General features: G+C 40.6%; 1 protein-coding gene and 1 pseudogene across 2 annotated transcripts in view; one reads left to right on the top strand and one right to left on the bottom strand.

Annotated features, from left to right (window-relative positions):
- Positions 1-19576, top strand: part of NTNG1 (netrin G1) — a 301700-nt gene that overhangs the window by 257555 nt on the left and 24569 nt on the right. The window lies entirely within an intron of this gene.
- Positions 8933-9051, bottom strand: LOC111745713 (annotated as a pseudogene).

The raw sequence follows: 19576 nt of genomic DNA, 5'->3' as shown, positions 1-19576 counted from the left end.
TACAGTGGGGTAATTAGGATAGAAACTTTGGCCTACAAATTCCCAAAGCTACAAATTAGCTGTCATTACCTGTCAAGATAGTGGAAGCCTGAAGAATTCTGGTTCAGCCTTTAAGCAAAATAATGCTTCAGAAGTCAAGAATATCCTGTATAAGAATCTGTGAGGAATCAAGAAAATATTCTGTTTACTTTTTATTACACAAAGTTATATTGTCCTGCCAGCGGACATTATCATGGAAAATATGTCTCAAACGATGCCTATATTGAAATTTACTTGGGATTACAAAATTTATGTTTCTTTCACAATTGTTCATCTAAGCTGCATAAAAGCTGTACTAATGTGCCAGCAGATATAATATCTAAAGGCTTATCACAAAACAGTATGTATATAAATAAATAAGTTAAGGCACTATCCCAAGTCATAAAGTAAAACTGCCTTTGAATGAACAAAGTGCATTCATATTGCACTTTTAAAACGTTCAGCAATTCTCAAATATTGAGTGTAACAGATAAGTCCATTTGAAAAATTTAAAACAGATTTTACACTGATGGCATATTGATTTATCCTCAATATACAAACTCCTTATGGTGTTCATTAGACCATCTAAAAAGGCCCTAACAAATGGACTCTCCATTATGATCTGTTAGCAGTGAAGAGCATGATGTCTTATATCCTTGGAAGTTTTCAGTTGATTTCCTCCTATATCATAAAAATGATATCGTGGAAGGCTGAGCAGATAAATGGACCTGAAATGGCCATATTTACTAATGCATTTCATTAGTGGACATCTTTCTTTAACTAAGTGATGCGTTGATGAAAGTGACGCTTCTGTGTTGATAACCTACAAGCCATGCGGACTTCTCTCCAGCCTGTGTGTTGTCTTGTTTCTACAGAGTGTTATTGTAACCCTTTGGGCTCAGTCCATGATCGTTGTAATGGCTCAGGATTTTGTGAGTGTAAGACTGGAACAACAGGGCCTAAATGTGATGAGTGTCTGCCGGGAAATTCCTGGCACTACGGCTGTCAACGTAAGTAACTCTGGGAGCTGCCCTCTGCCTGCTGCAGCATGGCTGATTCTGCTTGTCTAGGCCCGTGCGTGCAGCTGCTCAGAGCAGAAAAAGACCCAAACCGCTGACAAGCTTTAAAAGCTACTCGACGCCCGAGCCTCTGGATAGGAGAGAGAGCAATCCATCAGCTGTCCAGCTGGCTTCTTCGAAGCCCAACTTCGTGCCCTCTGATGGCTGGTGCAACTTATATTGAAATATTGTACGCGGAACCGTGTACCTGGCCAGACCGTAAATTAAGTGGCACTATAGGGACCCAGCTTGAAAACCCTCACCGCAAAATGAAGGGTGGATGCGTCTGTGGTTAATATATTTCTTGAACTGGAAGGTACCCTGGAGCTCCAGGGTTCATAAATTAAATTATATCTACATAACTTATTACCACCCTTGCTATCATATCCATCACTGAATCTTAACCAAAAACCTAAAGGTAATAAATCTAAAGGATATTCAAATGCCAGGGTAAAATAAATGACGAAAATCAATATTGATTTTAAGCCTCTGAGGTTAGGCACCATTCAGCGAGCCTTAGACAAATGTCATTTGCTTTTGGTTCAGCCTCATTTCCCTGAGGATTATCAGACCTTCTTAAAAGCTTGTCAAGGCAGGTGGCATGTCGGTGTGTTCAGGGAACAGAAATTTAAAAATCTGAGCAGAAGCTTCCTTCTGTCATTCATAACCTTTCTGCTTTTTAATTCTACGCTAACTTTTTGTTCTACCTACACAGTCAGCTTCCTAATATTAAAGACCCACTGGGCAAATCCTCCAGAGCAGCACAGTCCAGCAGAAAACCGTGTTATCTGCTTTAAAAAGTAAAAATAAATAGAAGAAATTGATTTTTAACAACTTATTTTACCCCGAATATCTAAAATATTATCATTTCGATATGTAATTAGCATTAAAATTGCTAAGGCTATATTTTTCTTTTTTTCATACAGTCTTTGAAGTCAGGTGTGTGTTTTATACTTAAGCAGAATATCTCATTTAGAGCTAGCCACATTGCAATGCTTAACAGCCACATACGTCTGCCATATTGGGCAGCACAGCTCCAGAGGGTTCTTTGCTTCCTTTTCACTTGAAAAAATGTCAGCATGCAGAAACTGTCTAAAGCCAGTTTCTACCAGGGCTATACAGAATGTATTGCTGGCTACTCGTGGAATTTATACTTATCTGTAAGCTACACGTCTACATAATGTAAAGCCAAAGTGAAATTTACTGCCATACTAATGTCATGGGTATCAGTGAACTGTGGCGATAGGTTGAAGAATTTGACATTGGTAGGCCAAGGTGAAAATGGGATTCAGGAGCCAGGGGCTCAGCATCTCTAGCTATGCTGGAGAGGAGTCCTAAAAGACAGTCAAATAGCCAGAAGTCAGACAGCACACCTGCATGTAGGCTCTGGATAAAGTCATCATTTTAAAGTCCTGCATGCTCTAAGTTCCTAGAAAGCACTTTAGGGGGCTGGATGAGTCGGTGGATCCCGGGGCCATGTGAGGAGCCAGGACTCAGAACAGTCATCAGTCCTGGGACAGATGGATGTAGAGGCCCAGAGAAGACCACCAGTCAGGAGGAGAAGGAGGGACAGAGGAAGGTCCAAAACCAGCCCCAAGGCTCAAGGCATGAGGTGTAAGGAGACTGTAATTAAGACAGACACACTTATCAACAAGAAAGTCTTATGTCAACTTCCTGGTGCAGCAGGGCCTGATGAATGTGTTCCTGGCATGTAATCAGGGGCAGACATGGGAAAGTAAATTTCCCCTAGCCTTAGGGGAAATGTATCCCAGAAAGGGACTACCTTGATTTTTCTGTATGAATTATACTCCAAAAGGAATAATATAAAAAAGTATAATGTTACCAAATGTTTCCTTCTGGGACTGGAAGATAGGTTTTAAGTGTGGCTGTACCATGTAAGAGCTTCGTGACGCACAGGACCCTTGTGCCTCAGCCCCAGCAGCTCACATAGTTGGTATGTGAGTCAGTGAGGTTATGGGAGTAAAGGCTTTATCCTTTTGAGTATTTCTCGAGTAACTATTATGAACTAGGCGTTGAGCTAACAGTAGAGGCTACAAGGATGAAGGGAGCAACTGTAGACTTGTGGGCATGAGGTTTGCAATCTGAAGTGAGAGGCTGAAACATTTGCTGACACGCAACCCAACAATTTTGATAGAAGGTGACCAGAAACAAGAAGAGCTGTCTATGTCCGTGCTTTTAGTGAAGACCAGGTGGGAAGTAAAGCTTCCTGGACAGGTGACATTTGGTTGAGCAGCGAAGGTAATTAGCAGGAGCTTTCCAGGATGGAACCTCTCGGCCAACAGTGCATGAGCTAACGCACCACGTTTCAGAGATATCAGATAGTGTCGATATGACTGGGGGATAAGGTGTGTGTGTGAGTGTGTGTGTGTGTGCGTGCGCGTGCGCTCACACTAAGAAGGTAGAGACGATATTGAAAAAGCAACCACAAACCAAGTCATGTGGTTTCTCAAACACCAAGTCCTCACCAGGGAGGACTCGTGGGAACCATCAAATGGAAGAGATATGAGATTTATCATACAGTTTTAAGCAGAGAAATGAAAGGATTAGGGTTTGTTTTAGAAATATTACTCTGGCTGCTCTGTAAAGGAGGGACTGGACAGGACGAGACTGGATTTGCTATATAAATTTAACGTATTTCTAACATACGTTTGAGCGCACAGTTTTATCTCACTCTGAAATCTTTCCTTCCCTCACACCCCCGCACACAGGACTGATATTCTATGTTAAAACGTAGTCATTCTTCTGTATTTGATTGGTAAATGGCTCCTGCATGAAGATCCCTAAGTGCCTTCCCCTGGAGTCTCTTAGACCACCCCAAGACCCAGCAGCTAATGTGGTAACACCTGTCACAGTAGGGTACCTCCAGCACCAGTATTATAACAGGTATTCATTCTAATTAACTGGCAATTGTCAGTTGAGAAGTATTTTTATGTCACTTCTGTGTCCTCACACACGTAAATGCGCTCAAAAATGCTTCTGTCCCTTTCTCGATTGCCTCCACCTCCATGCACACTTCTGCTTGCCCTGAGTTGACCCCGTCCTCAGGTTAGCCACATTATCGGTGGCAGAGGTGTTAACCTGGCAACAGGAAATAAATGTCCAGAAGAAAACCAGTGGTGGAATAGGGCTGACAGTAGTGTTAGCAGCAATGAGCAGGGCAGAAGTGAACATTTAGGTCGGCACCGCTGGGGAGGGGCCGTAGTAGGCATCAGGACGGAGTCCGAGGGATCCAGACACAGGGCTCCAGGCCCCTAAAGGACTTGGTCTTGGGAACAGAAAATAAAGAAAGGGACCCAGTTGCTGACACTATCGCTTGTATCCTACGAGTAGGACAAAGTGAGTACACGCTGAGGCTCTGGAGTCATACAGATCTGGGTTTGAATCCCACCTCCACCTCTTACTACCTGGGAGACTTAGAGGAAATTACCTGGATTCTCTATGCTTAATTTTCATCTAAAAACGGGGGTAATACTAGGACCTAGCGTGGGAATTCAAGGAAAATAATAAGTGTGGACCTCATAGTACATAGTAAGTACTCAGTCATTATTATTTAGTTCCAAGCGCATGTCAGTGTGGCAAGAATCCATGTTTAAAATTCCCTGTACAATTATAGTGAGGAACATGTAGCCAGATTGGCCACTATTGAAGTATCACACTATTGAGCTTGGAGCTTCTAAAATTCCCTTGAGTAGAGACAAAGCTGATTCAAGCAACTGAAGCAAAGCTGACCTCCCCACCGCCCCACTAGCGATGGCGTGACTTTATCTGGGGCAACAGCTCCAGGCTCACCAATGAACTGTCTGCTTGAGGGGGCCACCAATTGTGTGCTCCATAAATGTAAGCTGGGCTCTATGACATCAAAAGCGAAACACTTGAAAACCATTAGAATGAATGGTCTTTACATAGCCTGGAACACACAATCCAGGAAAGGAAGAAGAAATAAAGATTTCAAGGGGGCCATGCAGAATCAAAATTAGTGTTGAGGTGACCAATAGAAGAATGAGAACTCGAGGAGAAAAAGATATTTTTTAAATGTTCCCCCTTGAAATCAGAGAAGAGGCACAAGCCACATCTCAGAGAATAAAGCTGAACCTTCTAAAGAGGAAGCTACATTCCACATTTCACGTAAAACACGGGGGGATAACATGTATCAGGAAGCAACGAAACTCTTGTTACCACACAAAGAAGATTGGACATAGGGGAGATTTATGTTTGGGTATTTTTGTTTGGGAAACAGAATGGAAATGGGCACACATAGAACCAGTGAGGCTGAGGGGATGTGTTCGCTTCATGGCCATGGAGAAGGTATATTGGAACATCATGCAATGTTTATTAAAGCCTTCCTTATAAAAGACACTAGCAAAAAAAATTATTATTATTATTATTCTCAAGAGAAAATTAAGAGAAAGTTTGGGGAACAAAACTTCAGGGTTTAGATGTATCCCTTCCCAGAGAATACACAATAACTATATTCATTTGCTATTGTAAAAAAAAAAAAATACAATAAGTTGTTACAAATATAGTGCCTCAAAACAACACAAATTTATTGTCTCACAGTTCTGTAGTTAGAAGCCCAATGAGAGGTTCACTGGACTAAGATCAAGGTGTCAACAGGTCTGCATTCTCTTCTGGAGGTTAGAATCTTTTTTTTTTTTGGCTTTTACTAGCTTCCAGAAGCCACCTGCTTTCCTTTGTTCATGGCCTCTTTCCACCTTCAAACCCAGGAACTTTCCATTTCTCTGTGCCTTTCTTGTATCACTACATCTTTCTCTGACCACAGCAGAGGAATGGTCTCTACTTTTAACGTCCCATGTGATCAGACTGTGCACACACAGATAATTCAAGATAATCTCCCCATCTCCAAACGCTTACATAATTTAATCACATCTGTAAGTCTCTTTTGTCAGGTAAGGGAGGCATTTTTTAGTGCCTGCCACTATCATCATCAAGAATGTCAACTTTTAATGCCAAGGATAAATATGCAGGTATCATAGAGAGGGAATGTAACTCATGCTTGGAATGAAGACATGCAAGGGTAAAGCTTATTCCAAAGAAATATGTAATAGAATTAGAAAACCTTTGTCAAGAATATACAGACTTGTATGATGACTTAGAAGGTAGAAACAGTGAAGTATTTTTTAGTCAAGACCAAAGATCTTACAGAAAAAATGTATTGTGAGAGTATATTGTAGACCACACAAGCATTTAGAGAGAGGATAGAGATTTTGTCTAAAACCAACTTGGAAAATCTAAATGCTCTTGTAATCTTTCAAAATGGAGATATTTAGATATCAGTGTATCTACTAAAAGATGAGTTGTTGACTTGTATTGATGAGGATTTCTTCACCCAAAAGAATGGAAAAAGTAGTCGGGAACTACTAGTACCACTTATTGGTAATATGGGGATGACGATGTCACATAAGAGAGCAAATGCTAGTAAAAATCTTTAAGGAGTACTGTGCCAAACCTTAAGACAAATTCAAAACATTCTTGTCACGAGGTGGGCAAGGTAAGACTTAGGCTTTCTTTAAAACACATGCACGCAGACACGCACTGAATTTTTTAAATAAAGGTATACATTTTCCCCAGTAGATTACCTAGAGAAAAGGGGAGGCTTCTAATTTGGCTACACAGGGATTTCAAATGAAGTTTCGATGGACATTTATTTAGCCCCAACTGTGTGCTGGACTCTGTGCTGAAAATTAAAGCGAACGAATCAAAACCGCAAAAATGCAGAATGGTATATATAGGGTTGTGTTAATGGTTATTCAAGTGACGAAGATACAGAGATCTTAGCTTACAGGCAAGCTCGATTCTAGACAGCAGTATGTTATGCGTTGCATAGGCGCTAACACAATTTCTGACTGAACGAAGACCAAAAGAGGTCATAGTCGCCCTGAAACGTGCCCTGCACAGCCCAGAGCACGGGGCTGGTCCTTGGAAACAGCGTTTTAACGCTGCAGACAGTGACGTAGGAGAGTCTCGTCTTCGATGAAGGGTTTTTCATAGAGAGTTGAAGAAGGTTGGTAAATGCATGATTTGATCCATTACAAGAAGTCGATCCGTTTTGGGAAGGCTATCATGTAACAAGTGGGCTTGTTGGCTCAGGAAGATAGAATGGGTCCAGTGGATCAAAGAGAGAGGTAGGTTTCAGCTTAGCATTTTCCGACAATTATTCTCCAACTGGCTGAGAAGGAACAGAAGGGTGCCTGGGGTAATGGTAAATCCCACCCCCACCCTAGATTCTGGAAAAGTTCAAACAGAAGCTGAACGGGCTCCAATGGATGATGCTTTCCAGAGAGTTTCTGCTTAAATAAAAAAATCAAGAGAAAAGACTTGTAGGGTCTCTCTGACTTTCTGGCTCTGACCTTTAGACCAAGTCCATGGGACAAAGAGAAGGCACCGTGAGAGACTCAACTCTATTTGTATTAAGAACCACAGTTTGGCCACTCTGTTATCTTTTAAACTCAAATCTCTCTTTATCAACTTCCCACTCTGGTTTCCAAGAGTCAGACTTCAGACTTACATAACTCTCTTATTTCTAGAGAGTAATTGGTTCCCATCATAGTTTTTCTGCTACTATAATTCAAGAGGCTTTCTTGTCTTTCCTTCCCACCCCCCACCCCCGGTATGAGATTAACTTCTACAGGGCTGACAATTTGTGATCATTAAGATGTTGCTTCCAATTGCTTCTCTGAGATGAAGATTATACCTCCCTGGACAAATACCTTGAGCCTACCTTGCAATTTTCAATTGCCTCTAGCCGCCGTCTCCCGCTTTTTGCTGTCTTATGTGAAAACATCGAGTTCACATTTCACCAGTTGACCTCACATGTTGAATCCACTTAAACAAGGATGTCCGTGATGCTTTAGAACGTTTGCAGTCCGAGACATATAATTTCACTCACTTTTGGCTCTTACATCTCTATTGCTAAAAGCGAATGGCATCACTGGATCCTGGTTTTTAATTTCCTTGCTGGCGACTTGCACACTGGTCTCATTTCCCTTGCCGAGTACCACGTCCGTAACAGTGATGAGAAACAAACACTTGGAAGGGCACTTGATGTTTCACTGTCGTTCAGCTCCTAAGGGTGGGAAGGAAGAGCTCTTTAAACAGGCCCAGCAGGAGCCTCCCAGAGGCAATTTAAAAAGGAAAATATTAGGAAGACAGAAGATAGAAAGTGGTAATTTGTAGGCATTACAAATTTGCCGGGTGGTCCTCCTGGGGGAGGGGAGGCTCATTTTGTCAGCTAGGAGAGCGAACCCCAGGATGAATCCCAGCTGTGAAATTTCTCTTGATTCAGCAGGAAGATGCCACACCATTCAGTCATGCAAAATAGCCATCGCTTTCCAGTTCCAGTTTCTGTTTTCCCTCCATCCTTAATATACCTTTAATTCTGGATTGATAGAAAAAGCCCACCAACCTCTCATACCTCAGGGACCTCCAGCGGCCATGAGCCCAGCATTTGCATTTAGGCCACAGGAAGCATTTTAACTCTTCGCACCACTAATAACTCCATTCGGAGCAACGATACGAAGCAGAGGCCGATGGGGCAGCTTGAAGGGAGTGAGTTGTCCGGAAAGCCCTCCACAGCGGGATCAGATCCCGATTACATTCAAATTCTGAGGCTCTTGACCTGCCGAAGCTCAGCATAGAACGGATATAGAGTGGACACACTAACAGCGAGTCCAGGCTCCCCTGACATTCTGAGATTTGCCTACTGCTCAGCTGTTGGTGCTCAGCTCTGACCTGCGTGGCACCTGTCCACTTTTTTGGGGGGTGGGGGTGGGGGGGGGCAAGGCAACCTCGTCATCTTACAATCCCTTATTTTTTATTTCCTACAGCACCTGGTTTTCCTAGGTGGTCTCCCATCCAAGTACTAACCAGGCCCAACCTTGCTTAGCCTTCGAGATCAGACAGGATCGGGCTTGTTCAGGGTGGCATGGCCATAGACACCTCTCCATATTTACTTGGCATTCCGTGCTAATTTTCCCCTTAATTTGAAGGGAATTTTGAGAACGACAAATATGTCCAAACTCTACCATTTCATATTGTAGAATCATCCAAGTTTAACAGGGAAAGGTGTGTGAAATGCCAAAACGCATGGAGAAACACAGGCACAATTTTATCTCCTAGTATCCCAGAATTGAAGCAGCAGCATGGAGCCATCTGAGAGTGAGATGATCAGGAAGCCAAGTCGAAATACGATGTATGAAGTTTTTTCCTTACTTTAGACAATGCCTCAATTGAATGTCACCTTCATTCTTTACCCACTAGTGAATATTGTGTGTGTGACTGTGTGTGTGTGTGTGTGTGTGTGTGAGTATGTGTGTATGAAAGAGAAAGAAAGAGAATCTCAAGATCTTCTAAAGCTACATGTATAAGGTCTAAGTGTGGAAATCAGCCTAATTGGAAAAGGACCACCCCCACTTGAAACTTATAGGAGACACATTTTCATTGAAGTGAAGGGTCAGTCCTCAGCCACCATCGCAACAAAATTCTGGGATAGAAAAGCCACAGATAAACCAGAGTGGGAGGGTTCCTGATAACTAAATTCTAGGTGTCAACCCAGTGAAGCCAGGGGTCTTGATTCTGCATGTGACTGCTACCGCCTTTCCAAGGAATGTTGACTTACCCGCCGTGGTTGGCCTTCTCTGTGCATATCCACCTGTAAAATGCTAGGCAGGGCTTGGAGGTTCTAAGGCTCCTTCTTGGTCTGAAATCTTGTGATTTTGAAATCTCACTAATGGTCTGACCTATTTGCATATAGGCAAATTTCTGAGAAATAATATTTTAAAACAAAATAGTTATTATTTATTGTACACTTTCTATGTATCAGGAACATAAACGCATTATCTCATTCTGCAAGAGAGGTGAGATTATTTTCCTCATTTTATAGATGGCTAAACTAAGATTTAAACTGGGTAATTCCCCCAATTCAAACACCAGATAAGTGGCAAACCCATTACAAGCGAATATTTATTGGTACTTGAGTTTGCTGTGGCATTTTGTAGGATTTTGTCATTTTTGCTTTACAGATAGAGACAGAGGCTTTTGTGATTTATTCCAGGGGTCGGCAAACTTTTTCTATAAAGGAACAGATAGCAATTATCTTAGGCTTCATGGGCCACAGAGTCTCTGTCACAACTATTCAACTCAGCTGTTGTAGCTTGAAATCAGCTGTAGGTAACACATAAATGAATGAGTGTGTCTGTGTTCCAATATGATTTTATTTATGGACACTGGAATTTGAATTTTATTTAACTTTCACATGCCACAAAATATTATTCTTCTTTTGATTTTATTTCAATCACTAAAAAATGTAAAAAGCAGTTCTTAGTTCATAGGCCATCGTCTACAGGAGGAGGGCTGGATTTGGCCTACAGATCCTATTTCAAAGTCATGCAACAGTTAGAAATGAAGAAACAGAGGACCTGTTCAATAAAGTGAAAAGAATACGAAGCAGGAGGCAGAAGAGAACATTTAAAAAAAAAAACAAAAACCATACATTTCATCGAAGCGTGGCCTCGATCTTGTCATGAGTATCACGGGGAGCAGACCTAACTTATGTGGATCTAACTGATATTTATCAGTCTTCAATTGCCATGAAGAAAAATCTTAGGATTTCCAGAAACATGAAGACTTTGACCATATAATTTCCAAGACAAGATCACAGACATAGTCAGTGCCAACTGTTTAAAGGCTTATGAGCCAGCCAAGTCAATTTAGCATCAATTTCGTACAATCAGCGACTAATGAAAGAGAAGTCAGGGTGTCCATAATGCAATCAGGATTGCTCATGTTGGTGTGAGAAGTCATTCTGTTGCATTCTGCAGGAACAACCTGTCACCTCGAATATCAGCAAAGAGCTCTATGAAGAGAGAATTACAGTAATAATATCAGGCTACCACACCAAGGGCACAGGAAAAAAATACATACAGATCCTATTGAGAATTCATTTTTTTATCATCACCTTTGATATAAGAGGTAATTATTCTGAATAAAGTACATGCCCATGCTTTGATCCCCTGCCTTTTCTGTCCAGTGCTCTTCTGAATGTGACTGAATCTATTGAACCCTGGGTATTCTGGATCATCTGGCTCTGCCTACAGGAATAGGAGAATGTCATGACCCAACTCTTTTCTGCTTTTCATCCCATCTTTGTCAAGTTCTCTGTTTTTAAAAATTATAATCAACCTTCAGTTATCCATTGCTGCAAGATGGGGAGAAGAGGCCTGCATAAATACACGTCATTGATTATCTTGATATAAATTCCAAGAAAGTTGAATTTCATCTAAAACAGGCATATACACACAGAAATTAAGAACCACACACAATTCATCTGCTCCGCGTCTAACCTCAATCCCCAACTCATCACTGTAATTAGCAGTCTAGATCATCCAGACAGTGCTGATTATTTTTAAACCAAAATAATTGCTAAGATGAATTTTTAACAATATTCCCTCCAATAACCTGCAAAAATGTTGGATTAATATTATGTATTGTAGTTATTTATTCTAAGCTATAACTCTTGGGGGAAATGAGCATATGTCTCAGAGACAAAACACTACAAAATAATGAAATATTGATGTAATTATTTTTAAAAATCACATTTAGACCTCTTTTTAATGAGTATTATTGACCCTATGGACTTAGTCTTATGTTAATCTGTATTCTTTATCATTAAAATCAATAATATGGACAACTGCATTGTTCACATGAATTTTAAGTGCAAAAAGATAAAGTCTGGGAGTTTACAGGAGGGCTTGATATCGGGATAATTTGGCAATATCTTGGTGATGTAATGTCAGAAGTGACAGTCACAGCATTTTCAGCCATTTTTCAGACCCAGTATTTATAAGTGCCCACTTGGAGATACTAAGGTTTTTCCTGAAATATTGCACCCCTGTTCTTTAGAATTAAAATAAAAATTAAAGTTTTTGATTTTGCACCAACGGTGCTAAAATAAATATAGACTCGATGTGTAAATTCTATCTGATTATACCAGGCCTTGAAATTTCTGAAGTCATGAAGACTGTCCAGAGTCTTGGGGTGGAGGAGTTCGTTCTTCACCTATTGATAAGCCCATCTAACAAAACATGATAAAATCAGTCGTGTTCAATGTGCTCCTTCGTATACAGCATATAAGATCAGATCATATCATAATCTATAGGAAGACTATGCCTTTCATTTCATCTTTGGTTACTAAATTTAATTTATTCAAGGTGATAAAAGAGCTTCTTATCAGAGTCTTGCTAAGTCTTTGAATTCTCTCTGGCAAACTGGGTTGGCTCTAGGATAGCCCAATTCACTCACTTGTTCACACAATCATTATTCACTCATTTACTCATTCATTATTCACCCTGTCATTCACTTAATAAATATTAAAGTCCTGCTATGTGCCAGATATTGGGATAAATTTTAACACCAAAAGACATTAAATGTGATCCCTGCCCTTTAAGGTTGACAGTTCAAGAGGGGTCTCAAATCTGAAAGTGCCTCACTGTTGCCGGAATCTAGAAGACCAACTTCTAGTTCCACTTTTCCAGCTCGCTTTTCTGATCATAGGTCCCTCTGCTTTGTCCTATAACTTTAGAATCGTAGATCCGAGTCGGAGTAATAGAGATATTATAGTTTAGCACTCATTGTAATTCATAGAATTGCTCTCCTCATTGCAATTAATAATGATGACAGTGCCTACCATTTATTAAGTGCTTGCCATGTGCCAGGAACTGTGCCAAGCCATTTACACTGCCTCGTTGATTCTGCATAAATCCTATTAGCAGTTATCCCCACTTTACAGATAAAGGAACTGAGGCTAAGCGAGGCTAAGTAACCTACACATCATCATCTAGATCCCTGCAACTTAAAATTGTGATCCTTCAAGCAGCAGCACCAACATCACTTGGGAATTTGTTAGAAATGCAGAATCTCGGGCCCCACCCCAGACTTACTGATCTGCATTTGAACAAGACTCCAGGTGATTCGCATGCACGTTAAAGTTTGAGAATCAAAGGATGAAATAATAAGTGTGGACTTATCCTAGGACGGGCTGACTCAAAACCCAAGTCTTTTGTTTCTTTTTATCACTTAGTGTTCATAGAATAATGATGACTGGGAAACCAAGGGCATACATTTGCCTCGTAAAAATGTATAAAAGGTGCAAGAACTCATATAGTTTCACACGTCGTCAGTTTTTACCAGCACGTATTCTACAAATCCAAATCATATTAAAAATAAGGAGAATCATAAAAACTTAAACAAGTAGCCTATTTGTTTTCTTTCATCCACATAATTTAAAAGTGGTTAATATTTGATACGTTAATAATAAATATTTTAATATAGTATATTGCATTTGGTTATGAATATATCAAAAGGAAATACAAAGTGAGTTCCAAAAGATAAACTTTTATTGGGCACATGAAATAGAACATAAAATTTGATGGCAATTACTATTTAATCTATTCATGTTTGGAAACGTATTGAATGAGAAACTCATAACTCAGTTAATTGTTATGAATTATTAATTGCTCATTTGAAAAGCGATGAGCAGAACTGCTCTTGTTGAAAAACTTACTCAATGGCTTTAACCTTTGTGTCATTGGTTTTACGAGGACAAAGGGGAAAGAATGACAGCAGGATTCTGACCATCCAAAACTAGAAAGTGACAAGACTGTGAACACGTCAGTGACTATATAAAAGTTAATTGAGATTGAAAATGAAAAATAGTTATTAACGGCTCCATTCCAGCATCCTTAAGTGTGATTCTTTGGGGGGCGGGCCCAGGCATATGTATTTTATAAAACTCCCTAAGCAATATGCTTACAATATGCAGCCGAGATTGCGAACTACATTTTCAGTACTTGGACATCATCAGAGAGGTTTAATCCAACCATGAATTTGACTCAGGATATTCTGAACCCAAAGTGAGATGCAAGCAGGGCCCCAGGCTTCCACTTCTAGTTAGAGATTGAGGTAAGAGAGCACCCGACTAATGCCAGGAGCGTTTTGGACCATGGGCAGCTTTATAAAGAGGTATTCTCTAGACGGCAAATGATTTCTGATCCAAACAGGCTAAGATCAAGAATACATCTGGATTTTAAAATACCTGATGTCAAGAGCCCCTTCTTTCTCAAAAATCAGTGTAATAGGTTTCTTCTGTTGGATGAAAAAACCAACCTTTCAAAAAAGTTGGAGGTTTTTTTTTTATTAGCTTAATCCAGGGATTTATTGTGTAGTGTCAGCAGCGTAACTGCTTTATAATTGATTTTTCTTAAGAGAACTGAAAACTTAAGCCACCTTAATTTCCTTTATCTTGACACACATGATTAGCATTACTCTGAAATATATTTTACCAGGTTCCCAATTACCAACCTTTTTAAATCCACTTCCTCTTTGCATACTTGTCTTGATAAAATATTTCTAAGAGAAAGAGAAGGCAAGTGTGTAAAGATAAAACATGGCTGCTTTACTCCTGTGGATTGCTTTATCTTCTTCAAAAAAATTATGTTTATAGTCAGGTACATTTTTAAAAATAAATGGGATTATTAAAATACATTAACACCTGTTAATTTTTTAAATCTTGGGATAAACAAGAACATTGTGGGCATTGACAGAAATTTAAAGATAATGAAACAAAATGTAATATTGCAACCCAGGCTAATTTGCTTCAATCCTTATAGACTCAATCAAATATTTCTTGTGCAACGATTACAGTCCTGTGCTGTTAATTACCCCTACTTAGCCCTAATTGGCTCATGTAAAACGAAAACAAGAATTGGACCCAACTCATCTAATCTATGAGAATTAAATACTATAGTGCTGTTTAACACACTTTCATTCACACAGTAGGAGTGCACAGTGAGATAATAAAACTATAAGTAATGACTCCTGCCCCCAAAATTTCATTGGAAATGATGCAGATGATATCAACGAATTTAAGAAAGCAGTCACAACACATGACTCGATAGAATGAAAGTGATGATAGTCACGGCTTTCTCAAAAAAGAGAAAGCTAAGAAATGAATGCGAATTGACACTTTTCACGGTTATTTCGAGTTGTAATTATGACCTGTAAATGCAAATTTGTTAAGATTTTTGTCTCTAAAATCAGTGCCTTTTAGTTTCACAGCTCTCAAGTAAGAAAATAAAGCCCTTAAGGTTCACTTTTATCCATTAAATTTACCCTAACCTTAGCAGCACTTCTTCAATTTTAGGATCTCCCTAAATCTTGGAAATTACCCTGTAATGCTAAAATGCCTGCTAGCCGGGTCATGTCTTATGGTGACCCCGTAACAAACCACAAGCTAGACTGGGTTCTGCGCTTGGACATAAATTGATTTCTCAGTAGTGGTGATTGGACAGTTACAATCCATTGAGCCACAATCAGACCTATTGGATACTTGACTATTTTTAACTTGGTGACTATTGACACCCTTGGGGATTTGTATGTTAGAAATGCATTCAGCTTCCTCATTTTTATGTTATTTTTTAGAACCCTCAGGAGACCCAACTGGGTTATTTGGCTATTCTTAGCAAGTTCATGCTATGTGCTGTCTTTCAGCAAAGTTAAGATTTCTTTTCTTCTACCAAAAAGATACTCAAATTAAGACTCTTACTTTGAAGGGAATAAGGTTGTTTATTCCTACAGAAGATTAGAAAAAGATAATATGGGTAATAATTTAACCACATGTCATACTGCCCTTGAAGAAGTAAGGCTGAATTGTATAATGAACCAAAAGGCATTGAAGAACAGAGGCTAAGTCAAAACTTCTGCACACAATATCACCACAAAATGTGAAAATGAGAAGGAATCATAACTCCAAAAGGTAAGGAGAGTGTGAGGGAAGCGTGTGTCACTAGCAGCAGGCTTGCAAGGCTCATTGTCAGGGTCAGCCAACCTTGGCTTAGTCCATGTATTTGAAGTGTGCTATCTCTCTACGCACTGTATTGGCATGTTATTTTGTGTGGTCCAAGACTGGAGCACTCCTGTTACACTCCTGGCTCTAAAGGAGGATTGAACTTAAAGTGGGTCTTTTTAGGACCCATCACAATGAGTTTGTGTGGCATCTGGGGCAGAGAGCCAGATCAGTAGCTTGATTTTATAACAGCTCTACCGCCTACGAATTTGCTTTGAAAAAATCAACCTCTCTGAGGTCCGGGTTCCTCATCCATAGAACGGGCAAGGTAACACACAGACTGAAACACAAGTTTCCCATACCAAACTCTCCTGATGGCTCTGATTGTAGAAGGAAACCGGAAACTATTCTAGGTCTACTCTGAGTAACTGTCTCTTATAGAGTGATTGTCATCCTAGCTTTGCCTCTGACGTTGAGTCCCATTGAGCAAATTATATAACCTGTCTATCCTAAGATTTTACTTCTCTAAAATAGAGATGATCCCATCTGACAGAGTTGTTAGGGAATTAGATGAAAAGCTCATAAAACACTCAGCACTGGTCTTGGGGCACAGGAAGCTCTCTAAATAATCACCGTGATTAGTATCTCTCTGCTATAAGCAAACTCAGTAGGTAACAGAGAACCTTGATGAAGAGCTCGGGAAGATCTGCAACTGTCAATGAGTCATTAAACCTGCAAATGGAGAGCCCATTCATAAATGTTGGTTTTTAAGCAATATTTGACAAGACGGTTAATTATATGTGCCCAGAAACCATCAGGGGAAGGTGGAAAGCCTTTGGTGGCGGACAAAGAGCTTAATATGGATGCCCTAAGGTTCTGAAATTTGATGGGAGATGAAAGTCCTTCCTGTACTCAGAAAGCACCTGACACCGCAGGTCTGCTCCCTTGGTCCTAGGGAGGTGACTAAGATCTAGAGAGTGCCTGAATCCCCAGCCTTGCTCAGGATTCTTGAATACTTTCCTTTAGTTCTCTGAGTGAGAGGATAGAGCTTCCATTCCATGACACAATTTTAGCGTCACAAGACAATGGTCAGCATTAGCCATTCGTATAGTAAAGCGTTCTCTTGCATTCAATTACAAATTAAAATTTTATTGTTTTGTGAAACAGCAGAATCAACTCCAAGTTTGTCAATACATTTGAAGGTAAAAGTAGTCTTTTATTCCTCTTTAACCAAGAAAGCAACACACTACCTGTTCCTAGCTCCAAATTTAATGTTAATATAGAAAGAATGTTTCTTGAGAGCATGGATTTCTGACTAAAACTGCATCCATTAAAATGACAGTCAGAAAGGATACTGCAAACACATTTCTTTTCAAGAGAAGACAGGAGTTTGCTGGGAATCTTTTCTTTCCCTCAGCAGGCACCTAGTTTCCAGCTACAAGAGAATACTCCGTGAAAAAGGCATTTAAAAACACAGCTAGCGATCGTGAATAAACGCCCCCCAGGTGGTCTCTTCAGTCCTGCATAGGTCCAATTCTTTTCTTCCAATGTACTTACATTTTTCCTGCTGACTGTGCCTTCCTTTTGAAACTGCTACAACTTTAATCAAGAGGAAAGACGAATGAATACCCTATAGGGAAATATGCTGGAGCCTTACAAATAAAGACCCTTATTATCAACACTTCATAAATTAAACCGCATTCAAAAATATTTTGATAATAAACATGCCATGTGCCATAAGCATGCTTGGACATTTCGCACATATTATTTCATTCTTTCCAATAACCTTTCAAGGAAATGCTACTGTACCCATTTTATAGATGAGGAACCCGGGGCTCAGAGAGTTTAATTTTTTTCAAAGCGAACTCGTACGTGATTAAGCTGTTATAAAACCAAGATACAGATCTGGCTCTGTGTCTCATATGCCGAACAAAGATACAGATCTGGCTCTGTGTCTCATATGCCAAAAAAGACCCACTTTGAGCTCAGTCCTCCGCTAGAGCCAGGAGCGAAGCAGGAGCTTGCCGTGTTCTGGCCTTGGACCGCAGCCCAGATACAGGATCGGTTTGCCTTCAGAGACAGAAACAAGCTTTGGTACTCGTTCACAGGTGCATTCATGACCGTGAACACCACCGCACAACAGAGAAAGAGCCTTCTGGATAAAAATAAGCGTCCGCTGACAGAGGTTACCAACTCTCTTTCGCTATCACTTTATCGTCTGACAACAGGAGCAAATGTTTCTTCACTGCCCTCCATGAGCAGGGAATTTATTTCTCAGAATCAACAACTGGTTCAGCCATGCTCACTTGGAACAAGCAAGTTACACTCCCGGCTTCCCAATTTTCAAGGTCAGTGCTTCTGGTGCCTGCGGAGGAGAGGCCCTGCTTAAAACACAAACGCCGCTGAGACACAGCAGCTCGCGCAGGCCTCTGATGTTAACGGAAAGAACGGACTGTCAGTCTAAGGATGCGGATCATGCAGTTCAAGCCAAAATTCCTGTGCCTTTCGCCCAAAAATACCACCCAAACTGGTCATGGAAAAAAAAAATTTCTGGCCAATTCCTCAACCAGTCAAAAATTCAAATAAATAGACATCCAACTGTAGCAGACCCCATGTCACTTCACGAGTTCATACCCCAAAAAAGGAAATGGCCCCATAAACAGCTGTCAGATACGTAGTCATTGGATCATATATGACAAAAGAGATCATCTCATTCCAACATCATCTGCACGGCAAACGCTTTGCATTGCCTTATTGAATCTTCACAACAAAACATCCCTACAAGAGAAGAAAGACATCACTTTCTACATTTTACAGGTGAGGAAACTAAGACGTAGAGAGGTGAGATCAATTGCCTAAGGTCATGACGTTAGAAAAGAAGGAGGCTCAAACTCAGCTCTGCCTCTTCCTCTCCAGCCCACACCAACATATGTATACATCCCTCGTTCAGGTGCCGTATACAGAGCAACTTGGTGGTAAGGGAGAAGGAGGCTCACTGGGGAAGACTGCTGAACGTCAGACACTCGCATGATGATTTTTAGAAGCAATAAAAAGTTGTTTTTCACAGTGTCGTCCATTAGCCTCGTGTAATGCTCCTCAGGATGAAACGAAACAGAATGTTGGATCCTGGAAGACGAAGGTTCCCGTCTTCTCTACAGCAGCAGGCATGTTCTTTGCCACCTGTTTCAGTGCTTGTGAAAAGTAATCAGTGCCTATTCCCTGTGAGGGCCCGATATTCTCAGACGGGCCGGACGACTATGATGTGACTATCCTGTGCAGCTCTGAAGGTGCTGCTGTTGCCACTCCTGTGACGTGAGGTGGCGGCACTGGAGAGCATGGCAAGAACAAGAAGTGGACAAGTGTTTACTGTAGTAGCAGCTTTCGTGATGTCACCTCAGTACTACATGGTCAGGCTCCCTCTGTTGCCCTGGAGACAAAGAATGGCAAGAGTTCTCTCCATCATCAAGTCATTAGCTCCGGCGGCAGACACACTGGCTCAGCCATCGCCCTGTATCTATCATCCCTTTGGAAAGGTGTGTGAGGAGAAATGGAGAGTGGCTGCAAAAGCTGTAAACAGGCTCTTTGAGAACATGGATAGGTGTCACGAGATCATCCCCGATGA

The sequence above is a fragment of the Pteropus vampyrus genome, unplaced genomic scaffold, assembly GCF_000151845.1.
Source record: "Pteropus vampyrus isolate Shadow unplaced genomic scaffold, Pvam_2.0 Scaffold6, whole genome shotgun sequence".
Classification (NCBI taxonomy): domain Eukaryota; kingdom Metazoa; phylum Chordata; class Mammalia; order Chiroptera; family Pteropodidae; genus Pteropus; species Pteropus vampyrus.
Note: the sequence above shows the minus strand (reverse complement) of the source record. Positions and strands in the feature narration are given on the sequence as shown.